This window comes from Sphaeramia orbicularis, chromosome 4, assembly GCF_902148855.1.
Source record: "Sphaeramia orbicularis chromosome 4, fSphaOr1.1, whole genome shotgun sequence".
NCBI lineage: Eukaryota > Metazoa > Chordata > Actinopteri > Kurtiformes > Apogonidae > Sphaeramia > Sphaeramia orbicularis.
In genome coordinates this window covers 4837481-4860096 of record NC_043960.1, presented here as the reverse complement: position 1 = coordinate 4860096, position 22616 = coordinate 4837481, and the positions used below count along the sequence as shown (strand labels likewise).

General features: G+C 36.7%; 1 protein-coding gene and 1 long non-coding RNA gene across 3 annotated transcripts in view; one reads left to right on the top strand and one right to left on the bottom strand.

The window, feature by feature from the left end:
* homer3b (homer scaffold protein 3b) overlaps positions 1-22616 on the bottom strand; it is a 141808-nt gene that overhangs the window by 71590 nt on the left and 47602 nt on the right. The gene's annotated exons all lie outside the window — the stretch shown is intronic.
* On the top strand, positions 1284-15756 carry LOC115417749 (uncharacterized). Its single transcript, XR_003935198.1, has 3 exons — positions 1284-1294; positions 14351-14364; positions 15630-15756. It is a non-coding gene; the product is annotated as an uncharacterized LOC115417749 (long non-coding RNA).

Below are 22616 nucleotides of genomic sequence, written 5' to 3'. Positions count from 1 at the left end.
CAGCAAATTTCCTAATTAATATTCATACTGATTAAATTACAAACTGCAGACATCGGTATGAAAGAGCAGTGGCTGCAGAAAAAATAATAAAAAACAAAACAGTGTATTGTGTTTGCTTGTGATCGTTGCATTCAGGAGTTGTTTTCATTATTATGTGCTTATTTAGTCTCATTGGCCTCTGCTGGCATCTGTGCAGTGATAATCTCCCAGATGACAACTTTTCTCACAAAATAACTGGGTTCTTTTCTCAACTTATCTAAAAAACAGTTATGAAGGTACTTTTCTTTATATGCATTAACACAGTGTTTTTCAACCTTGGGGTCGCCTGGAATTTCTATGTAATTGATAAAAATAATTAATTAAAAAAAAATCTTTACTAATAAAAAACATATGGTGAGTCGACAGAGACAATCACGATACATAACAGACATGACAAACTGTGAGTCTGAAACTGCAGCACTGTGGTTCTGTTTATCTGTCAAATGTTCATTGTGGTCAGTTTCAGATGCTGCAGCTCTTTCATAATTCCTAGTTTGAGTTCTTGTTTGTTCAGTATTAATTTGCAGCCTTGTAAATCCAAGCTGGACTGACTGTACATATCCTGACCAATAATAATAATAATAATAATAATAATAATAATAATAATAATAATACATTTTATTTATAGGCGCCTTTCTTGGCACTCAAGGACACTCTACAGCAGTGGTTTCCAACCCTTTTTGGCTCATGACCCCATTTTAATATCCCAAATTTCTGGTGACTCCAGACATTCAAAATGAAGATTTTTTTTGGACTAATATTAATTTGTTTTTGATCATGTAATAGTTTGCAAATAAATGTTGACTGTAGAAGACATTTAGTCTATCTAATGTATATTATTATGGATGGAGACAGTAAATCCAGGTGTAGATTACTGCACAAAGGGAGAATTTGATTTTCCTTGGTCAGGATATGTACAGTCAGTCCAGCTTGGATTTACAAGGCTGACAATTAATACTGAACAAACAAGAACTCAAACTATGAATTATGAAAGAGCTGCAGCATCTGAAACTGACCACAATGAACATTTGACACATAAACAGAACCACAGTGCTTCAGTTTCAGACTCACAGTTTGTCTTTTATGGATTGGGACTGTCTCTCTCAACTCACCATATATTTTTTTTATTAGCAAGTTTTTTTTTTATTTTTATCAATTACTAGAAATTTCAAGCAACCCCATTTGAATTCCAGGCGACCCCACATCGGATCCCGACCCCAAGGTTGAAAAACACTGCCGTACAGTGAACAGGAGAGTAGAAAACAAGCAATAAAACAGAGTAAAAAATAAAAGTCAGGTTAAAAATTGGACTATGTAATTGTGGTCACAAAGAGAAGGAGGTCCTAAACAGATGGGTTTTGAGTTTGGATTTGAAGAGAGGGAGGGAAGTGGTATTTCTAAGCTCCAGTGGCAAAGAGTTCCAGAGTTGGGGTGAGATGGTGGTAGAGGGAACAGTGAGGTGGATGGAGGAGGAAGATCTGATCTACTATTTGTTCAGTATTAATTGTCAGCCTTGTAAATCCAAGCTGGACTGACTGTACATATCCTGACCAAGGAAAATACAATTCTCACTTTGAGCAGTAATCTACACCTGGCTTTACTGCCTCCGTCCATAATAATATACATTATATAGACTAAATTATCGTTTATTTGCAACATAGTATAGCAAATTAGTACATGATCAAAAACAAATTAATTTCAGCCAAAAAAAAAAAAGTCTGTTTTGAATGTCTGGGGTCACCAGAAATGTAGGCTAAAATGGGGTCAGGAGTCAAAAAAGGTTTGAAACCACTGCATTAACATCTTCCATCTTAGAGTTCACTTTAAGGAAATACTAATAAACACTGTGATCAAATAGTGTGGAATTTTCTTGATGCTATGAGTCATTTCTTGTATCAAGTCCTGTCACTTTCAATGCGTGGTGAATATATCACTCCTGGGCTCATTTGTCACACAGTGTTCTGCTGCAAACATTAAGCGCTACATGGCTGTTTTTACGAGACGTAAATCTGTCTGCGTGTGACACTCCTCACCCAGCCAGTTTCTCTGCAATGAAACTGGCCTCAAACTGGAGTTTAGAAGTGAGTTTCAGCAGATCAGGCAGTTTCAGATGCCTGCAAGTCTGACGTGAACCGGGGCTGCACAATTAATCCAATGACAGTATCAGCCTGTGCATTTCTATAATCCCAAAAAGGCTGCAGTTTAGGGGTCCAGATGTACGAGGATTTAGGACGATCTAATTGCACAAATGGAAAAAAATTAAGCACAGTCTCTGTTGTCTGGTGATATTTTGGTTTTAGTGACTGAGCAGAGTAATACAGTGAATTAAAAGCCAAATGACAGTCACTTTATTTTAGATTTTTATTATTATTATTATTATTATTATTATTATTATTATTATTATTATTTATATATATATATTTTTTACATATGGGTGCTTCTATGAAACTGGTACCACAAAACAGGGCAGAGGGGCAAAAAATTAAAAATAAAAATCAGATGTAGACTAATGTTATGAAGCAAGTTTGGAAGCACTTTGGGTCTATTTTAAAAATAAATATTTATTTGAGATAAAAGAGAAACTATTTTTCAGATAAAACACATTTTTTTATTATTTTACATCATATTTAATACAAAAATCTGCATGTAACACGGTCAAAAGGACACGAAAATTACACGCTACTATTCTTTTTTATATCTCTGTTGTCTCACAGGTACTGTACATTTTGGGAATTTAACTAATTATGCAAGACAGTGTTTCACAAAAATGGCCGCTGTTGCAAAATTATTCACGATTTATATGTGTTTAACTGGGCAGGTTCTGCATGTAACGCAAGTGGACACGATGGGTTCCACACAAAACCTGGAATGAGACTGAGATGGATGAAAAACCCACGTGTGGATTAGAAAAACCACTAGGATCGACACATTTAACACTGTGTCTTTATTTATAGTCTATAGAAGACAATTTACAGCCATGTTTCCAGATCTAATGCACTGACACCTAGGTAGCTTTTCATATCCCAATTTTGGTCCTATTTTTGGCCCCATTTTTTTATTTTTTAAATTCATTAATTATGGGACGGCTCAGAGCAAGAGTATAATTTTTTTTGCTTTTATCTGACGTTATCATTAGGCACATCCTGGGGGGAAATATGACTAAATTTTGCATTTATTATTGGGTCTAAAAAGCTGGAAAAGTGCCAGATACCAAAATAAACCCAGTTTCATAGCAACACCCATTCTTGTTATGCTTGAGTTGGAAAAGAATGCACATTTCAAAATGAGTTATCTGTGCAATTTCCACTTAAACTCACTATAATGCCCAAAATGATCACACTTTTTCACCAAATCCATATTTTTAATCCATTTCCTGAGGTTTTGAAACGTCTGCATGGTTCCACTCACTGAATGTCTTAATGCTGCTCACATTCTGTTCACCCCCCCGCCCCGATTTTCGACATCCAACACTATACTGTGATATTTATGCAATTTGGAAAACATTACCCCTCAAAACTATTCAGTAGTGTTATTATAGCACTCATTATAACATGAAGAAGTACAACTGCTGCATATATTACCACCAACACATGTGATATGACACAACCTCCTTATGTGGTTGCATGATTTGTATTCAGATTTAATGAGTTGCTTTATGCTTTTGTGGAGGTTTCACTCTGTGTTCTCTCATTATATGAAGCCTTGCATGTGTATAAATACTCTACCCATAGGTTCTGGTTGTTTGATTAGATTCCATACATGCCATTCCATAAAGGACATTTTGTAAAAGCACAGGTGTCACAAGTGACGTTACCAGTGAATCTGTTCCATTAAAGGCAGTTCCACACATGAAAGGTCCAAACAAGGTTCATGTTATATTATAGATGTTTGGTCTGGTTAGGTTTATTTTCATGCTGCTATAATAGAGGTGGACTAATGAGATGGAAACCAACATGTTGTGAATTTGTCTTATTTTTATCTTGTTCTGTTCTCCGTTTGTTTTTCTTCCTATTATGTTATTTATTTATTAACCTTTATTAAATCAGGAAAAATTGAGATTAAGAACTTCTTTTACAACACACCTGGATAGTGGATGTAATGTCTTACTTGAAAATGGAAAAGATCAACTGAGAAATGTTACATTACATGGAAGCCTTCCCTCTCTGACTTTGAGAAAACATCTATAGAAAACATAACAGAATAGAAGAGTTAAAACACTCGGAATTACGTGACTGTGGACTAATGTGGGTGGGGGGTGGGGTACTACTTTTCTCCTTTTTTTTTTTTTTAGTTTATATTTTTGTTTGTTGTTAGTTGTTTTTTTGGAAAACAAGAAAATTGGACATGCTTATACTTGTGCTGAGAGGATATGTTTTCCTGAAAATGGGTCCTAATAAAAAGATTTAAAAAAAAAAAAAAAAAAAAAAAAAACTCTGTTACAAGGGAGTCTTGGCCAAGATAAGCAGCAACAAATACGACAGTTACACGATTACACCTTTAAATCACAAATAATTGACACATTTGACAAAAAATAGCTAGTGAAAAATAATATTTACAAGCAGATTATGAAAAACAAGCGCAAGTTATGGGGTCGGCCTCAAGAACATAAGTTTGGATTTAAAGGCGTTCAATGAAATTAACTCAGATTCCAGTCTTTCTGCAGCCGATTCTATGCATTAGTTGCAGAGAAAAAAAAAAAAGCCCGCTGACCCAGTTCGGTATGGAACAGAAAGCAACACATGATCACTTGTACAGAAAGAATAAATATCAGAATTTCTCTTCACAATTAATGTACAACTGTAGAAAGACAAGAAGCCGAGTACTGCCTTATATATAAACATGGACCGATGGCTGATCCTTGTTGTGGTCAGACCAGACCATCATACACAAGAGTATAACTCACAGTGGTGTCAACACTTTACAATTAATACTGAACCCCAGAGAAGCATGGTAAACACTGTCAACCATTTGAAGACACTGAGCAGAAACATTAACGATATAATGGAATAAATGGGTCTGAAAGTTCAAACTATGCAAAAATAGTTTTCACACAATACAAGAACTATGGTTCAGTTTGGTCCAGATCTACTTCCAGGGAAGGTTTCATACCTGCAGACTAGAGAGTCCAAAAATCCAGACTAAATGAGGTAAGTGTGAAGAAGCCAAGCAGTCATTCCAATGATCTAAGCTCCACATTTCTAAGGCCTGAAACAGACAACGACTAAATGGGATGCAGCCTTTTCCAATGACATCAATAACATCTGTGTTACCTTAAAGCTGCAGGAGACTCTTCCCTCTGCAGTTTCATCCTCTCAGTTCAGACAAAAAGAGCAAATATAGAAGTAGATGAACTTGATGTAGTTTCATGCTATGAAGACATATAGGTACACATCCAACCCTCTACCTCCACCTGACAAAATCTGCATCACGGGTACATTCTCTACAGCTCAAAAAACCTTGTGTTTGCTCAGACCCCTAGAATTACAATGTGCTGAAAGGTAATTATTGATGAGTTCAAATGCTGCGTTTCCACAACATGGTATCAGCTCGACTAGACTCGGCTTTTTTGCATTTCCATTACAAAAAAGGAACTGGAATCTGGTACCTGGTACTAGTTTTTTGGTATCACCTCCGCTGAGGTTCCAGAACTGGGGACCAGATACTAAAATGTGACGTGTAAACACTGCAGACCACTGATTGGTCAGAGAGTTGTCTCTGTGACCTGCCGTTTTACAAAAAACAGATGTGGAAGTTGACAGTAAATATAGTGGTAGGTTAATCCACATGATGACAGCCCAAAAACTACACCATGGTTTGTCAAGGAGATTCAGACGTAAAAATTCTGCATGAGCTTGATGAGACAACACGCAACGAGTGAGTTTATCAGGAATTCTGAGTAGATGACACAGAAGTAATGCACCACATCGCTATGACATCCAGGTACTGTAAAGTCGGTAGTATCCTGTAATGGAAACGGTCTCCAGGAATAGGACCTGGTACCAGAGTCGAGTCGAGCCGGTTCCATGTAGTGGAAATGTGGCAAAAATGTCTGAAAAAGTTCTTTTATTTAAAAGAAACTCATTTCTGGGAAAACATGATAAAAATGCAAAAATATAATGTACAAGGTTTAGAAATGTATTTACAAATTCCTGTTATCATGGAAAATGCACTTAAAAAGATGTTAAAGCAGTGCAAGACGTTTGTCACCAATTTTTCATCAAATCTGTAAAACCCGATGATAGCTTAAGTAACCTTTTCGCGATTACGCACCTGAATCACTCCCCTCATGGTGAACAACTTCAAAGTGTCCTCCATTATAAGCAGCCTGTTTGTTTACATACCAAACCGAAACCAAATGGAAACATGGAAGCGGCTTCATTGCTTCACGCTGCTGTGGCTGCGTGGAATTCCGAAAAGGGCTGAGTGACAGTTTGACTGCTTATGATGGAGAACACTTCAGAGTTGTTCACCATGAGGGGGGTGATTCAGGTGTGTGATCATGGAAAGATTAACGCAGTGGTTTCCAACCTTTTTTGACTCGTGACCCCATTTTGACATCACAAATTTCTGGTGACCCCAGACATTCAAATCAGAGACTTTTTTTTTTTTTTTTTTTTTAAATGTATTTATTTTTGATCATGTAATAGTTTGCTATACTGTGTTGCAAATAAACATTAATTTTAGAGGACATTTAGTCTATATAATATATATTATTATGGATGGGGGCAGTAAATGACAGATAAACAGATAAACAGAACCACAGTGCTTCAGTTTCAGACTCACAGTTTGTCTTTTATGGATTATGATTGTCTCTGTCAACTCACCGTATATTTTTTATTACTACATTTTTTGATTTTTATCAATTACTAGAAATTTCAGGTGACCCCACTTGAATTCCAGGCGACCCCATGTGGGGTCCCAACCCAAAGGTTGAAAAACACTGGATTAACAGATTCATGATACTTAGGCTATTACTCGGGTTTTACAGATTTGATGAAAAGTTACACAGCTTTAAAGACCTCAAAAGGCATTTATTTAGTTCATTTACATTAATCAAAGCCAAAAAGCATAAAACCCATCATTTAAATTAAGTGAATATCATTACCTTTTCATTTTATTCATCTGTTTAATGTGTGCCGAACCAACCTGACCTGCTTTATGGACCCCCATTATCCCTGAGCTAAAAACAGGAAAGAAAATACTTCACATTTCCAAATGTGATTGTAACCTTGAGGTCGTCAATTTTCACTGCAAATGAAGCTGAAGATCTGCTAACTGCTAGCGGTCCAATTAGCATCCTGCCCACTTTGAAGACAAACTACATCCACTCCATGTGGAAAGAGGCTCCGTAGAAAACCAGGGTCTTCACAGACTCTTTGGTGAATCCACACAACATTACACAGCTAATAGCGTTTGTATAATGTAAATGAATGCAATGAGCCATTCCTACTGCAAGTCAATTATCTACTGACATTAATGAGAATAATGTGCACTGCAAAGAAGCTCTGTTCTTCATCTAAGAAATAAGCATTTATATAGGCCAGCACTGTCTATATGAAGCATTGTTCCTCCTGGATTAGTGCAGAATAACTGTACATTTGCATAAGAAACAATAGTTGGTATTGTTTCAATGGGGCTTACTGAAAATAAACAATAGACAATAGAAGCACAGCCAGAGGAGCACATTTAGGTGTCGCACAGGCCCAGGACTGCTGTAATAAATGACCGAAGCAGTGGATATCAAGCTGCTGGCATTTCTAGTTCCCTCAAGGACTAAAAATAAAAGACATGAGGTTTAGGTCAAGATAGAGTCTCTGCAGAAAGAAATTTCTCCCTCAGAAAGAAGAAATTCCTTTCATTCCTCAGACCATGGACTGTGATTTTACCTCCAAACATCATCATCTGACCTTTTGCAGGGATCACCAGGCCCACTGTATATAGAGGAGTTATTTTGTGTGAAAACCCTCACATGTGCTTTTAAGCTCTTTCATATCTCTCTTCGTCTCCTTTATAGCAGCAATAATGTGTAACCCCAGACCTATTGTTAGCTGAAAATGGCAGCAATTAATATTTGGACGAGGTCAAGGGCGTCACAGATGGACACTCCACTACTTTTTGATTCCTAACTTTTGAACCAGACAAGTTTAAGACAAATATTACACATTTAACTGTAAGGGTCTAAATGCCATCTTAAACATACTCAAAGGGCAAAATTTAGCTTCAAATATTTTTAAATGAAAAATATCACAAACTACTGCGTCACAGATGGACAAAAAAGTAATGTCTAATTTTTGCAAGAATTCCAAAGTTCTCCAAAGTGAAGTTCCTCTGACATTTTCCTCCTAAAATGTATTCAGTGCAAACCTTAAACCCTCTACTTCACAACCTAGTAATTGGTTAGAGGACTAAACATTTGATCATACCTAAATAGTGAGAGTTTTGACAAATGGCAGCATCACAGATGGACAAAAGTAAATATCAAATTAAACATTTTTTATTTCAATTATCAATATCTTTTTTTTTTTTTTTTTTTTTACAATATTTACAACATACAAATAATATTAACATTATATTCAAATGTGTTTTGCATAGATATATGCATTTATTCATTTTAAAGACTGTGTTTAGAATATGATAAAAATAATATAATAGTCAAATATCAATGTATTTGGAATAAATTTAGTTTATTTATAAGAGTTTATAAAATGAACCCAGAATGAAGACACAAAACTTTGACACTTTCCAAACATTCACACTCATAAAACTACTCAAATTTTTTTTCACAATTTTTTTTCATTTCAAAATACAATTTTCCTGAAAATATAAGTAATTACCTACCTAAAAATATAAGTTTGATGTAGATTGTTATAATTTGAATTTTTTTGACCCCATGTTAATCCTCTCTTGACTCTGCCCATTTACAAATGCTAAGATCACATAGTCTCCATTACTTTGTTTCGCAGCAAACTGAGATAAAACTTCAAGTAGAAATTGTATCTGTTTTGCTTATGCTCATGTGCACAACTGAAGTTTGTGTTGGGGTCGTTTTCAGGTCATTTGTTAATATTTGTGATCTCCAGCTAACACATAGATTCATAACAACCTCATGTCACTCTTCTGCTCCTCTACAGCAGCAACAGTGAGCAACACTAGCTACCATTAGCTTAAAAATGGCAGCAGCAGATGTCAACAAATGACAAGCTCACAATATAGATTTCAACATTGTGGATAAAGGATTGTGTGTGGTAGTAAAAGTGGGTGAAACTATGACTAGAATTTTTTTTTTAAAGGTTTGATATGTCCAATTTCCATATGCGAACATCTGTGTTGGAGTCTTTTTCATGCATTTTTATGGCATTTATGATCTCAGTTTCTAAAATGTTTTTCTTTTTCACTTACATTGATAATAGTCTGCACACTGATTTTTGGTGAAAATCCTTGCATTCTCATATTTTTTCATGCCACTCTTCTGCTCTTCTAGAGCAGTAACAATAGCTACTGTTAGCCTATACAGGTTGGGGAAGCAAAATTTACAATGAACATTTAGTTGTTTTTTCTCAGCAGGCACTACGCCAATTGTTTTGAAACCAAACATATATTGATGTCATAATCATACCTAACACTATTATCCATACCTTTTGAGAAACTTTTGCCCATATGAGTAATCAGGAAAGCCAACGTCAAAGAGTGTGTGATTTGCTGAATGCACTCGTCAAACCAAAGGAGATTTCAAAAATAGCTGGAGTGTCCATAAAGACTGTTTAGAATGGAAAGAAGAGAATGACTATGAGCAAAACTATTACCAGAAAGTCTGGAAGACACTATTAAAGAAGAATGGGAGAAGTTGTCACCCGAATATTTGAGGAACACTTGCACAAGTTTCAGGAAGCGTGTGAAGGCAGTTATTGAGAAAGAAGGAGGACACATAGAATAAAAACATTTTCTATTATGGACATTTTCTTGTGGCAAATAAATTCTCATGACTTTCAATAAACTAATTGGTCATACACTGTCCTTCAATCCCTGCCTCAAAATATTGTACATTTTGCTTCCCCACCCTGTAGATACCAGCAACTCATGTTAAAAAACAAATAAATAAACTCACAACACAAACTACACGTACAAATCTTATGTACTGAAATTGTAAACATTTGTCTATAGAGTTTTTAGTTAATGTAAAAAAGGCAGCAAACTATGGCAAAACTAAAAGCAGAAATGTCCTCTTAAACTATATGTTATTAATTAAAATCCAGATGTACCATTACAAGAGAAGGAAAAGGATGCATTATTAATATCACTGATGGATACTGAAGCTGTTACTTACGTAGCCCTGACAGAGGATGTTAAAGGTTTGACAGTTGTGTACTTATTTGCAATAAAACATGCATTATTTATATATTAATTAATATATATTTAGACAGCATGACTAATGTGTGTTAAGGAAAGGATTTGGGTAAGATTAATGTTGTTGCATTCAGTCGCTGAAAAAGTCAACTCTTTCACCTTCAAAACTGGCCTTGAGATATTTTAGCCACTATGTCTCCAGTAAAATCTCACTATTAACCAAGTGTAAAAACACTGTTTCTCTTCTTTTATGCTACGAGAGTTTGATCAACCAGATTTGTGGCGAAGTCATTAATATCTTCTGTCAGGAGGTAAAATGCTGCTCAAAACACCAGACATGAGTCAAGGAAATTAACAGCAACATTAAAGTGCTTCGCTAGTTTTTAATAAAAGTAATTATCAGGCGTCATAACTGATAACTAGGCCGTTAAAGGCAATAAGCCAATAAGACGAAATAAAAAAGAATTAACATCAAAGCAGAAAAGCTCCGTCGGGATTTAGTTTTTATCGTCGTCTCATCTTAATGAGAAACCATGAGTGGCTGTTCATCAGCTCCCATCCGTCACATCGGATCACACTGAAATTAATGTCCCGTCATTCATTTGGCCCGTCTTAACGTTGCTCAGATAGTTGTGTGGAAAATCCTGTCAGGCTAATCAGCTCAGACAGGATGCATCACGTCGAGGTTGGATGATATGAACAGATTAAAACTGGATTAAAGTCCTCCTGTGGTGACAGAAGCAAACACTCCACAGCAGCTCCACAGCCTCACAGGCCTCCAGTGTAATACAGCGTACGGTCGACTGTGTCATGTACTCTACACACACCTGATCCAATTAAAATTAAGCCGTGTAGACTGTAATTAAATCAGGTGTTGTGAGAGGAAAACCCTGCGTGATTATATAGTCGGAGACAGCGGTTCCCATCTGGAGAAATGTCAAACAATGCACTGGAAGAACACATGTCAAATGTTAAACTCCAGAAACACAAACTAAAATGAGTCCAACATCTCCAACCTGACAACTTACAAGATTCACGTCAATAAAAGTGTGGACTCCAAATGTTTACAAGGACTCAGAGGACTCCTTATACTCACTCTGTGTAGAATGATGTATGAGCCTCCGAGTCCCATGAGAAACCAAACTCTAATACATAATGATGTGGATGTTTTTCCAAACAGATATTTCCAACCATCTCTGTATGATCGATCAACGAGCACAACCAGTAAGAAACGATAACATCAAGACCTAAACCAAGGCCAACACTGTCTAAACCAGGGGTCTGCAACCTCTACTATCAGTCAGAGCCATTGTGCCCCCTCTTCTGCCAAAAAAAATAGTCTGGAGCCGCAAAAAATAACAGAGCTTATAAACCTTTAAAAGTTTTAATCTTTTTTTTACATTTTATCTGTTATAACCACTGAATACAAAAACAGAAGTACAGTGTGGAATGGATTCTGGAGTATGATTACTCTAAAAGTACACAGTAAAAGTAGTTCATAGTATTTGTGCTAATGGTATATGAAGTACTAATACCAAAGATACCAAATTCACAAGGTACTTATTGTAAAAAATAATTTTATTCATCATTGAATTTAGTCCTAAAGCCTATTTCAGATGAAAAACACTTTTGGAGCTTGGAAGGGATTTTTGAGTATGATTACTCCAAAAGTACATAGTAAAAGTAGTTCAGAGTATTTGTGCTTTTAGTATATGAAGTACTAATACCAAATATACCAAATTCATGAGGTACTTATTGGAAAAAATAATTTTAATCATCACTGAATTTAGTTTTAAAGCCTATTTCAGACGAAAAAAACACATTTTTGTAGCTTGGAAGGGAATCTGTTGTAGGATTACCCCAAAAGTACACAGTACTCGTACTCATACAGTCGCTCTATGAAAAGTATGGCTATTTATGGAAATGATCCTTCTCAAAACTCAACACTGCCTCCACAGTTCCCAGTTGTACTGCTCCATATTCTCTGTCTGGGTTCACATTTGCAAGCTCCCAGAAAACGGACAGAATTATGTGAGTAAAATACAAAGGACGGACAGAACCCTGCGTCCATATCCATCTGCGTCTTTTACGTAGAGCAGAAATGAGCCCTTACTGTTGTTTTCCGGAAGGCACACTCGCTCTATGCAGCTCATCTACCGTAACTGTCGAATGAGTAGCGCACAAGAAAACTGCTAGCGGCTGGATTGACCATGCAGAGGAGAATCATGGCTGGTTTGACCGCAGTAAAGGGAGGAGCCACTACAAGAAGGATGAAGAGACGCATGAGGCTCTGGAGCCGCAGGTTGCCGACCCCTGGTCTAAACTAAGAATGTGTTTTAACTAGTGCTGTCAAACGATTGAAATTTCTAATCAGATTAATCACAGGGTTGCTGTGGATTAATTTCGATTAATCAATTGCATTTTGCATTTTTGAGCAAACAGACTCAAGAAAGAAGGGAATATACATGCACTTAACAGCTTTATTAAACACCTTCAACAGTTTCAACAAAACGACAGTAACCAACTATTCCGTCTTGGGGTTTTTTTCTCCTCATATTTCCATCCAGAGGTCCAACGTGCTGTTTAGTGTCTTCCATCTTTATGGGCTGGTTCTGCTGCCTGTCACTACCGGATCAACTGCCCATTTGTTCATGCATGACACTAACTCTACTTGGACAAACTGACCCAAATGTGTTGGCAGAGACGTTCAGAGTCATTCTGCTGCAAATGGGTTGAACTGCATTAACATTTTGAATCAGATTAATCGTGATGATGGATTAATCCGTGTTAACACATTCATTTTGACAGCCCTAGTTTTAACTTGTGTATTTATGTGCATATATGTGTTTTATGTGTCTGTTTTTAGATACTTGTACTATTTTTATCCTATTTCTTATCTTATTGCTGAGACCTGAGTATCCATTTCATTCTTTCAACAACAGATATTTTTCTCTACATTTGTGCCTCTCATCCATAAACTGTATTTTAGGTCACAAAATTGAAGGATTTAAAGAATGTTTTCAAAAGTACAGATTTATTAAACCTCAGGTGGCATCTCACCTCATTCTACTCATGTGTATTATGTCTTTGTGGAATGAATGTGCACCTGGAACATCAAACCCAAGAGTATAAATCAGTGTGTGACCTGCAGTAGATGGAGGTCAGCACCAATACACTTCCACAACCATAACCAACACTTAAGGTAACGCAAGGTTACAACTGAACTACATCTTCACGACAGATTAAAGCTGTGTTTTTCAACCTTGGAGTCGGGACCCAACATGGGGTCGCCTGGAGTTCAAATGGGGTCGTCTGAAATTTCTATTAATTGTTTAAAAAAAAAAAAGACTAATTAAAAATATACGGTGAGTTGACAGAGACAATCATAATCCATAAAAGACAAACTGTGAGTGTGAAACTGAAGCACTGTGGTTCTGTTTATCTGTCAAATGTTCGTTGTGGTCGGTTTCAGATGCTGCAGCTCTTTCATAATTACTAGATTGAGTTCTTGTTTGTTCAGTATTAATTGTCAGCCTTGTAAATCCAAGCTGGACTGACTGTACATATCCTGACCAAGGAAAATCAAATTCTCCCTTTGTGCTGTAATCTACCCCTGGATTTACTGCCTCCGTCCATAATAATATAATAACATTATATCGACTACATGTCCTCTAAAATTAACATTTATTTGCAACTAGGGATGTAATGATATGAAAATTTCATATCACGGTTATTGTGACCAAATTTATCAAGGTTATCATTATTATCACAGTATAGTTGAAAGTATTCATACACACACTGAAATTGTATTTTGAAAAAAATAAAACAAAAAAAACTAATAAAATAATAGGCACAATGTACTTTCTGTTGCATAAACATTCAAATATTACCATGTAAACATCAAACATACAAATGTGCACTAAAGATGGCACCTTATGAACACTGTTTAACCATTTTCCATATCAAGTTTGAGTTTAAAGTGTGGTAATCAAACACAGTTATCATGATAATTAGAATTTAAACAGTAATACTGACCGTCAGGAATTTTACCATGGTTTATCGTTATACTGGTAATCGTTACATCCCTATTTGCAACATAGTATAGAAAACTATTACATGATCAAAAACAAATTAATTTTAGCAAAACAAATGTCTCCGTTTTGAATGTCTGGAGTCGCCAGAAATTTGTGATGTTAAAATGGGGTCACAAGACGAAAAGGTTGGAAACCACTGGATTAAAACCTCTGCATCTGATACGTCCACTATTATCCACGGTGTCCACAGGTTGAACAACAACTATGGTTTTTCTGAGACTTTGGACACGTTTGGAGCTGATTCTGCGTTGTGGTGAGCACTGTTAATTGGTCTGAATCGTCCATAGGTGATTTAGGCCGGTTCGTCTGTATTATGTCAGGACTGTGATGAAGTGTCGACACATCTGTGAACCCGCCTTCACCCGCTGGTGGCTGAGATGAGGCTCCAGCACCCATGTGACCCTCTCAAAGATTAAGCGTTCCCCTGAGAGGGCTGCAGGGAAATGCTTAATCCCTGTGACCTTCTCAAGGGCCCCTGGCATTTATAAATGAGTTTTATATCAAAACATGCACATGACGTCTAATTTCTAATTTGGCACAAATTTCAACTTGGACTGAAGGATGAACCTTCACCATATGGACAAAAGTATGTGGACACGTTGAATTCAGGTGTTTCTTTTCTAACAGGGGTCTGGGATACTGGGATATTGAGTATATTGAGTGAGTGTGTGAGTGTGTGAGTGAGTGAGTGAGTGAGTGAGTGAGTGAGTGAGTGAGTGAGTGAGTGAGTGAGTGAGTGCCTGATATATAAATGCCACACTGTATTATGAAATTGTATGGTATGATCATTTTAAATGATGTATACTTTATATATATTATATTTTTATGTATGGTATGATTGTTTTAAATGATGCATATTTTATACTCGTACTGCATTGTTATGGAAGAGCCCAACCAGGGACTGAAGTTGAGAATTAGCACTAAGTATAAACTCCATATGCATCACATCAGCTGCAAACTTGTAACTATGTTTGACTGCATTGTCCCTGTCAAATAAATAAATACAAAACAATAATGACAAATGTCATTATATAGTTTGAAAAATCTTCCATTAAACCTTAAGGAAATACTGATGTTTATAAACCATATGGACATAAATATTGGGACACATCATGTCTACAGCTGTAAATGTCCTGTTTATGATGATCTGAGATGAAAACAATATTTCCTGAAAGTCTAATGGAAGATGTTTTTTCCTCAGTGAGATGTAAAGAAAGTAGATGGTTAGTTGTGGAAGAAAATTATTATTTACAGGCAGAGCACGAAAAATATTTTAGAAATTTAGAGGTAGAACATTCAAAATCAGTCATGGACAAAAAATAAAACAAAATCAATCTTGAGAGAAATTAAGTAAAAAACATCTCTGAGGCATTTTAGAAGCAAAGATAACAATTTAAGCCAAACTACCCAACACAAAGCAATGATATTAATCATAATATAAAAATATATTATGACATTTGTCATTATTGTTTTGTATCCCAGACCCCTGTTAGGAAAGAAACACCTGAATTCAACATGTCCACATACTTTTGTCCGTATAGTGTAATTATATTTCAGGTGTCAAAGGTCACAGCTGATTGTAATTCAGAAAACAACGCATTGTGCTGCAAGGATGGTGCATCTAACAGAACTCCTGGTTCTTGGTCAGTGTGTTGCTTTTTCCAACTCTGCTGTTTTTTTTCAGATGAGGCTTTTACACATGACATGTTGCTACTGGTTTGTTTTTCACTTTCACAAGAGGATGGTGTGACTAATATTCTGTTGGCTCGAGGTGACAGATGGGTCTAAGAGCGTGGTCCTGGCGGAGTCTGGAGGGCAGATCGCTCCTTCCATCTTTTTGTCTCGTCTTCAGTGGCTGCTCAGCCGTTGTACTCAAACCTCAGGCGACCTGCGAGTCTTTTCTACCACACGTGAAAGCTGCTTGTTCAGCTCATCTCTAAAACTCTGTCTAGGAGCCCTCTCTCCTGCTTTCGCACAAAGAACAGCCTTTAGGTAGATTCAAGTTCTCCATTTTTGTAACCAGAGCTGCCGATCACAGCTGGTGTTTGAGAATCATTCTTCAAATTAGGGATGCACCAATACCACTTTTTTCCAGACCGAGTACAAGTACAAGTAAATACATTTGAGTACTTGCCGACACCGAGTACCGATACGAGTACTTAATAATCCCATTCCAGTTCTTAGTTCCTTTTGTAAATGTGCTTTATTGTTGTTGTCATTAGTCTGACTGGAACAAAGTGCTGCTACTGACATTTATTGTGTCGGAATGAGCGTTTCTCAATTAATCCACCAGGGGGCACTGCTCTTAATTAACCATACTGGACAAACACCACGAAGAAAAGTACAATTTTTTGAGAAGAAGAAAGTCAGTAATAACAAACATGGAGACGACAGAGGTAACACTAATGTGACACTAATGTTGCAGTGTTTTCACTGGTAAGGTTTAAATGCGAAACTTCAGCAGGTAGAGAAAAGAGAAATGAGCCAGAAGTTTCGTTTTCACTTCCGCTGGCGGCGGTCTGCACTGCTCCGTAACCCCATAATGTTATAAGTAGGATGTAAACTGGCCCTGCCCTGGGTAGTTGTCCTAAATGTGTCAGTAGTTTTTCTCTAACTCACACAGTGGCTCTTTGAACAGATCCTCTACCTCCACGGTTCCCAGTTGTATTCTCCATCTGGGCACTCATCCACCATCACCTGGAAAACGGATGGAATGTACGCAGAGGATGGACAGAACGCTGCGTCTGTATGTGTGTCTGTAACGTTACTTGCAGTCAGCGTTACTTTTATCACCGTCATTTATTTTGAAAAATCTCCACACTCTTCACACATTACTCCACCGCCGCATACCTGCTGCACTGAACTGTGAATGTCAATGTAAGTGGCATCAGTGTGGTTATATCGGATTACTTTTACGAGTACGGGTACAAGTAACACACTGAGTATTGGAGCCGATGCCCGATACTGGTATTGGAATTGGTGCATCCCTACTTCAAATCTCGGCAGATCTGCTTTCTCTGACACTTCCTCGTTGGAGATGCAGAAGATTCCATTTGAGGATCAAGTGTAGGCAGCACTGATGGAAGTGCACCATTGTTATAGTTGAAACATCCTCCACTAATTATCCCCTCTGGTCTTATTTATGACACACAAGTTATGAAAAATTATATATTGCAGCTCAAATCAGCTTTATTGGTATGTAATTTTCATGCAAGTAATTGAAACGTTATAATTCATGACGGCATAATTATAGGAGATTGACCAGAATGCAGGAGGTTCATGTGATTTCTCTGTAATTATACTGAGTTGTTATGCGGCTTCCTCCACATGTAGGAATGCAGTGAATTATCAAGAGTCTATTAATGGATACAATTACTTAATTTCCAAAAATACCAATATAATGACAATATGACGAGCCGTTTTAGTGTGAAATTTGTTGTTAGCGGCTGTATAACCCCCATTATATTTAGCAAAATACACGTTCTCTCCAAATTTAGGCCACTGCACTTGGTTTACAAGCAAACAGCAAATTTGCTTGTTCACTGTGACATTAGAGCCTCCACGTCTGCTCCACTGACCTGCCTTGGCAGAGGTCTGCGCTGTCTTTTCTAGAAAAGCACTCGTACAGCGCAGACCTCCGCCAAGGCAGATCAGTGTCCCCCACACCCCCCCCACCCCCGATCACCACCAAAATTTAATAATTTGTTCCTTGTGCCAGTATCAACATTTCCTGAAATTTTCATCCAAATCCGTCCATAACTTTTTGAGTTATCTTGCACACAGACAGACAGACAGACAGTCAAACCAATGCTGACAAAAACAGAACCTCCTCGGTGGAGGTAATGAATAAATAAATAAATGGGGTTGAAGATGGACCTGTGGAGTTGAATTAATGAAGAATTCAGACCCAAGCAGAGCATTTACAGTTTATGTAGACCACAGGGAAATGTCTGAAAATGAAGAATTCCATTTAAAACCAAAATATCACTCCTTTAATAGGGCTGTGTATTCGCAAGAATCTGTCAATATGATACAAATCACAATACTAGGATCATGATACGATATATCATGATACTGTTAAAAAGGCAATTTTTTGTTTCTGTCTTTTTAAAAAATGATTATTTCCTGGAAGAATTGAATTACACCAGAAATATGCGCAAATACTAAACACATTTTTATTTGATCACAACAGGATCTAATGCTATATCGCAAAATGTTTCTGTGTTGAAACTTAAATTCTGTTTTACAGACATTACAGTTTAAGCTCCTGTTCAAATGTTCATATTCTATTAGTTCAGAACTAACATCATAACATTATTTTTGTTCAATCCCAACAAAGGAACTAACATTACTTAATGAAAGAGTGTTAAATAATAATAAATAAAATATAAACAAAAAAACTAAACAAAAATGAACCTCTACAATATCTGCATTTGAATAAATACCTAAAAATATCAATACAGTATTTTTTAAATATCGATACAGTATTGTGAAATGAAATATCACGATATATTGCAGAGCTGATATTTTCTTACACCCCTATGCTTTAAGTAATCAATAAATATTGGCCAGCCCTGGTGCAATAATTTCCACCAATGTACTATTCCAGTGTGTGAGTGAACGCATGTCTGTGCTTTATGGTTGTACAACATGGTGAGTCAGCTCCTGCAGACCTACATCCATGACAGTTCATCTGGATCAATTAATCTATTCCAGGTCACGTATACATCAGTTTCCTCATCATGCACGTTCAATCCATCCATGCATGAGTGAAAAGACAAGTGTGTTCAGTGTACAGCTCAGTAATTAAAGGGGTCAGAACATGACAACACACTTCTTTCTACCTTTCCCTGTATTGCAGCATTTCCGCAACATCGAACACAACATGAATTCAAAAAAACAGGACAAACTCTTCTACTGACAGTGTGAAAGGAGTCAATCTATTTATAATGTGTTTACCAAGGTTAAAAAAATAGATATGTAGGCTGATATTTAGTGGAAAAAAATGTAAAGAGAGAAAGAAAGGGTGATGTTGTGTTGGAGGATGAGCTTCCTGATTAAATATTTGAAGGTCTGACACATCCTGATGAATTAATATTTTAATTAATTTATGTTCAGACCTGTACCGAGATTTTATTTATGTGATTTCTCATCTTGTTTCTTGGATAAATGTAACTGCTTTGGAATTCCACTGTGACCTTCAACGTCAAAACATGTCATGATTTAATACAAAACTTATGCCTGTTTTTTGTAAAAGCACAGTATTGATCATCTTTGGGAGCATATATTACAGTGTTTTCTGTGTAAAGTGATGTTTGAGAGCATCGGACTCACCAGAATCTAAAAGGTCAAAGGTTTAACAGACTGTGTCTCAGCCAATCAGGTCTTAAATCTAGGTTCCGTGTTGTTCTCGCAGATCATTCTGTTTCGAAACATCAGCGACAGTTACTCCTTGGATTAACAGATGCACTAGTGACTAAGACTACGATCAGACAGCAGGTCTTAATGCACAGTTCGCATTGTTTGGTGAAATCCGATTTTTTTTGTATGCTCGTTCACATAACACATTAAATGCGACTTCTATCAGTTTTGACTATGAAATGAATGCGACCGTGAAGTGACCCCAAAGTATGTTTTTCCTGCCGCTCCTCCTCGTGGGATGTAGAATTATGACGTTTGTCGCATTTCAGTGACGTTAAGGTCGGATAAATGCGACCTGGCTATTCAGACTGAAGTTGCATTGCAAAATATTAGCTACGTATCGAAATTAGGATCACATATGGTCATACCACAAGTGGCACAAGTGGTCAGATTTGAAAAAATCTGATTTGTGGTGTTCACATTGTCTTTAACAGATCAGATACAGGTCACATACAGGCAAAAAAAAAAAAAAATCGGATTTGGGCCACATTTACCTGCAGTCTGAATGTAGCCTAAATGTCCCAACAGTGACCTGACGCTTGTTTAAAAACATTTGATTATAAGTCACATTTTATTTAAGAAGAAGTCAAAGAACTCCTTTTTATTCTTTACATTTTCCCAGTCTGCTCTTGGGATAGTTTTTATTTCTAGGTTGTTTTATTTATATATATATATATATATATATATATATATACTCATTTATTTTCTGAACCGTTTTATCCTCACTAGGGTCACGGGGGTCGCTTGGAGCCTATCCCAGCTACTTATGGGCGAAGGCGGGGTACACCCTGGACATGTCACCAGTTCATCACAGGGCTGAACATATAGAGACAAACAATCAGTCTCACATTCACTCCTATGGGCAATTTAGATTAACTGATTAACCTATCAGTGCATGTATTTGGAAGGTGGCAGAATAAATATATATTATATATATATATATATATATATATATATGTAAGGGTAGAGACTGCGATCTGGTAGGATCGGCGATTCTACCAGTAGAGACTCCGATCGTAGTCTCTACTGGTAGAAACTCCGATCCTGCCAGTAGAAGGGTTAGGGTTAGGGTTAGGGTTAGGGTTAGGGTTAGGGTTAGGATCGGAGTTTCTACCAGTAGCGACTCTGATCGGAGTTTCTACTGGTAGAATCGCCGATCCTACCAGATCGCAGTCTCTACCCTGACATATATATACATACACACATACATACATACATACCTATATACATACATACATACATACACACACATAAATTTATAGATTTACACCCAAAATACAACAATGAACTACACAAACTGTAAAAATAGAGATAAAAAAAGGTGACAAAAACAGCACAAGTCAACAAAAACAAAGCAAAACACACTAGTAGAACACTCCAAAACAGCACTGTCACTGTTATATACAATCATCTACTGAATTCACCACAAAAAAAGGCTAAAACCTCACAAAAACACTGCTAAAAGTAGTAAAAATCTTCCTTCTCTCTCTAACCAACTGCACTTTGTTGCTCTCTGCTCCGCCCACTTCCACCCCTCCCCCTCAGCAAATGCAGGCCTTGACCGTAATGTTTGAATTCATCAATAGTGCAAACGGTTCAGGAGTTATGATAATTTGAATGATGATGTGCTCAAAATTGTGGCACCGGAGCCATAATTATCCAAAAAAGGTTAACTTCCTGTAACTGTAACTTGTTAACTTGATGGTGACAAAAATGGGTGCTATCCTATAACCCTGTAAAGCCTGAACCATTAAATCATTGACAGAAAATTCCAGTTCTTTGAAACTGAAGCCTTTATTGGTCCTTCTGAACAACCAAAAAAAAAAATTGTTCAAATATCAATTTCCATGTATGAGTTTCAATTTTGTATCATATTTGATACATCAGGTCTCAATGCTCAAATATTTTTTTGGAACAAACAAAAACATAATATAACACAAACACGTCTAACAAATTGGTAATTCCTTTTCAAAATTGTCAAAGTTCTTCCTCCTTCCTCATTAATGACAGCCTTGTAGTGTCACTGGAAAGGCCTCTGGTGAATGAACTCCTCCCCCTGGTGAATTATCTGTGTACTGCATGTATCTAATTGTATACATCAGGTTTTTCAAGAAAAAAAATATCACACTGATCATGTAGACGGCTTCAAAACTCATGTATCAAATAAGAGACTTTTGGCGTTATAGGAATAACATGCTCTGATCTAATATTTTATTTTAAAAGAAGTAATCTCATATTAAAAAATAATGAGAAAATAGTACAAATAAAACAGGATGAAAGTGGTTAGGAGTAGCCGGCTAACATAAAAGAACAACAAGCCTCCAGCACAAAATTAATTAGAACTGAAATGTTGTCTTTACGTCTTTATGTGAACCTCTTCCAAAACCAAAGGGTCAGAAATACGGCGAACTCTTCAAAAGCTCTTTTATTATAGACCAGGCGGCTCTGAAACATCAGCTAAAATAAAAATACTCAACATTCAGGTGAGCTGAGTGACCTGAAACTTCTTAGAGGCAGATTATTAACACAAATCTGAAAGAACTACTTGTTATAAACTCATTTCATTTTCATATAAGAGGAACTCGGAGAACAAGGTCCTTTTTTATTCATTTCTTTCTTTCTTTTTTAATCTATATTCAGGGTCAGAGTGGAGGAGACGGAAAACCAAATCTGAACAAACAAGAGAAAAAGCTAAAGACAATCACACTCACAATATTT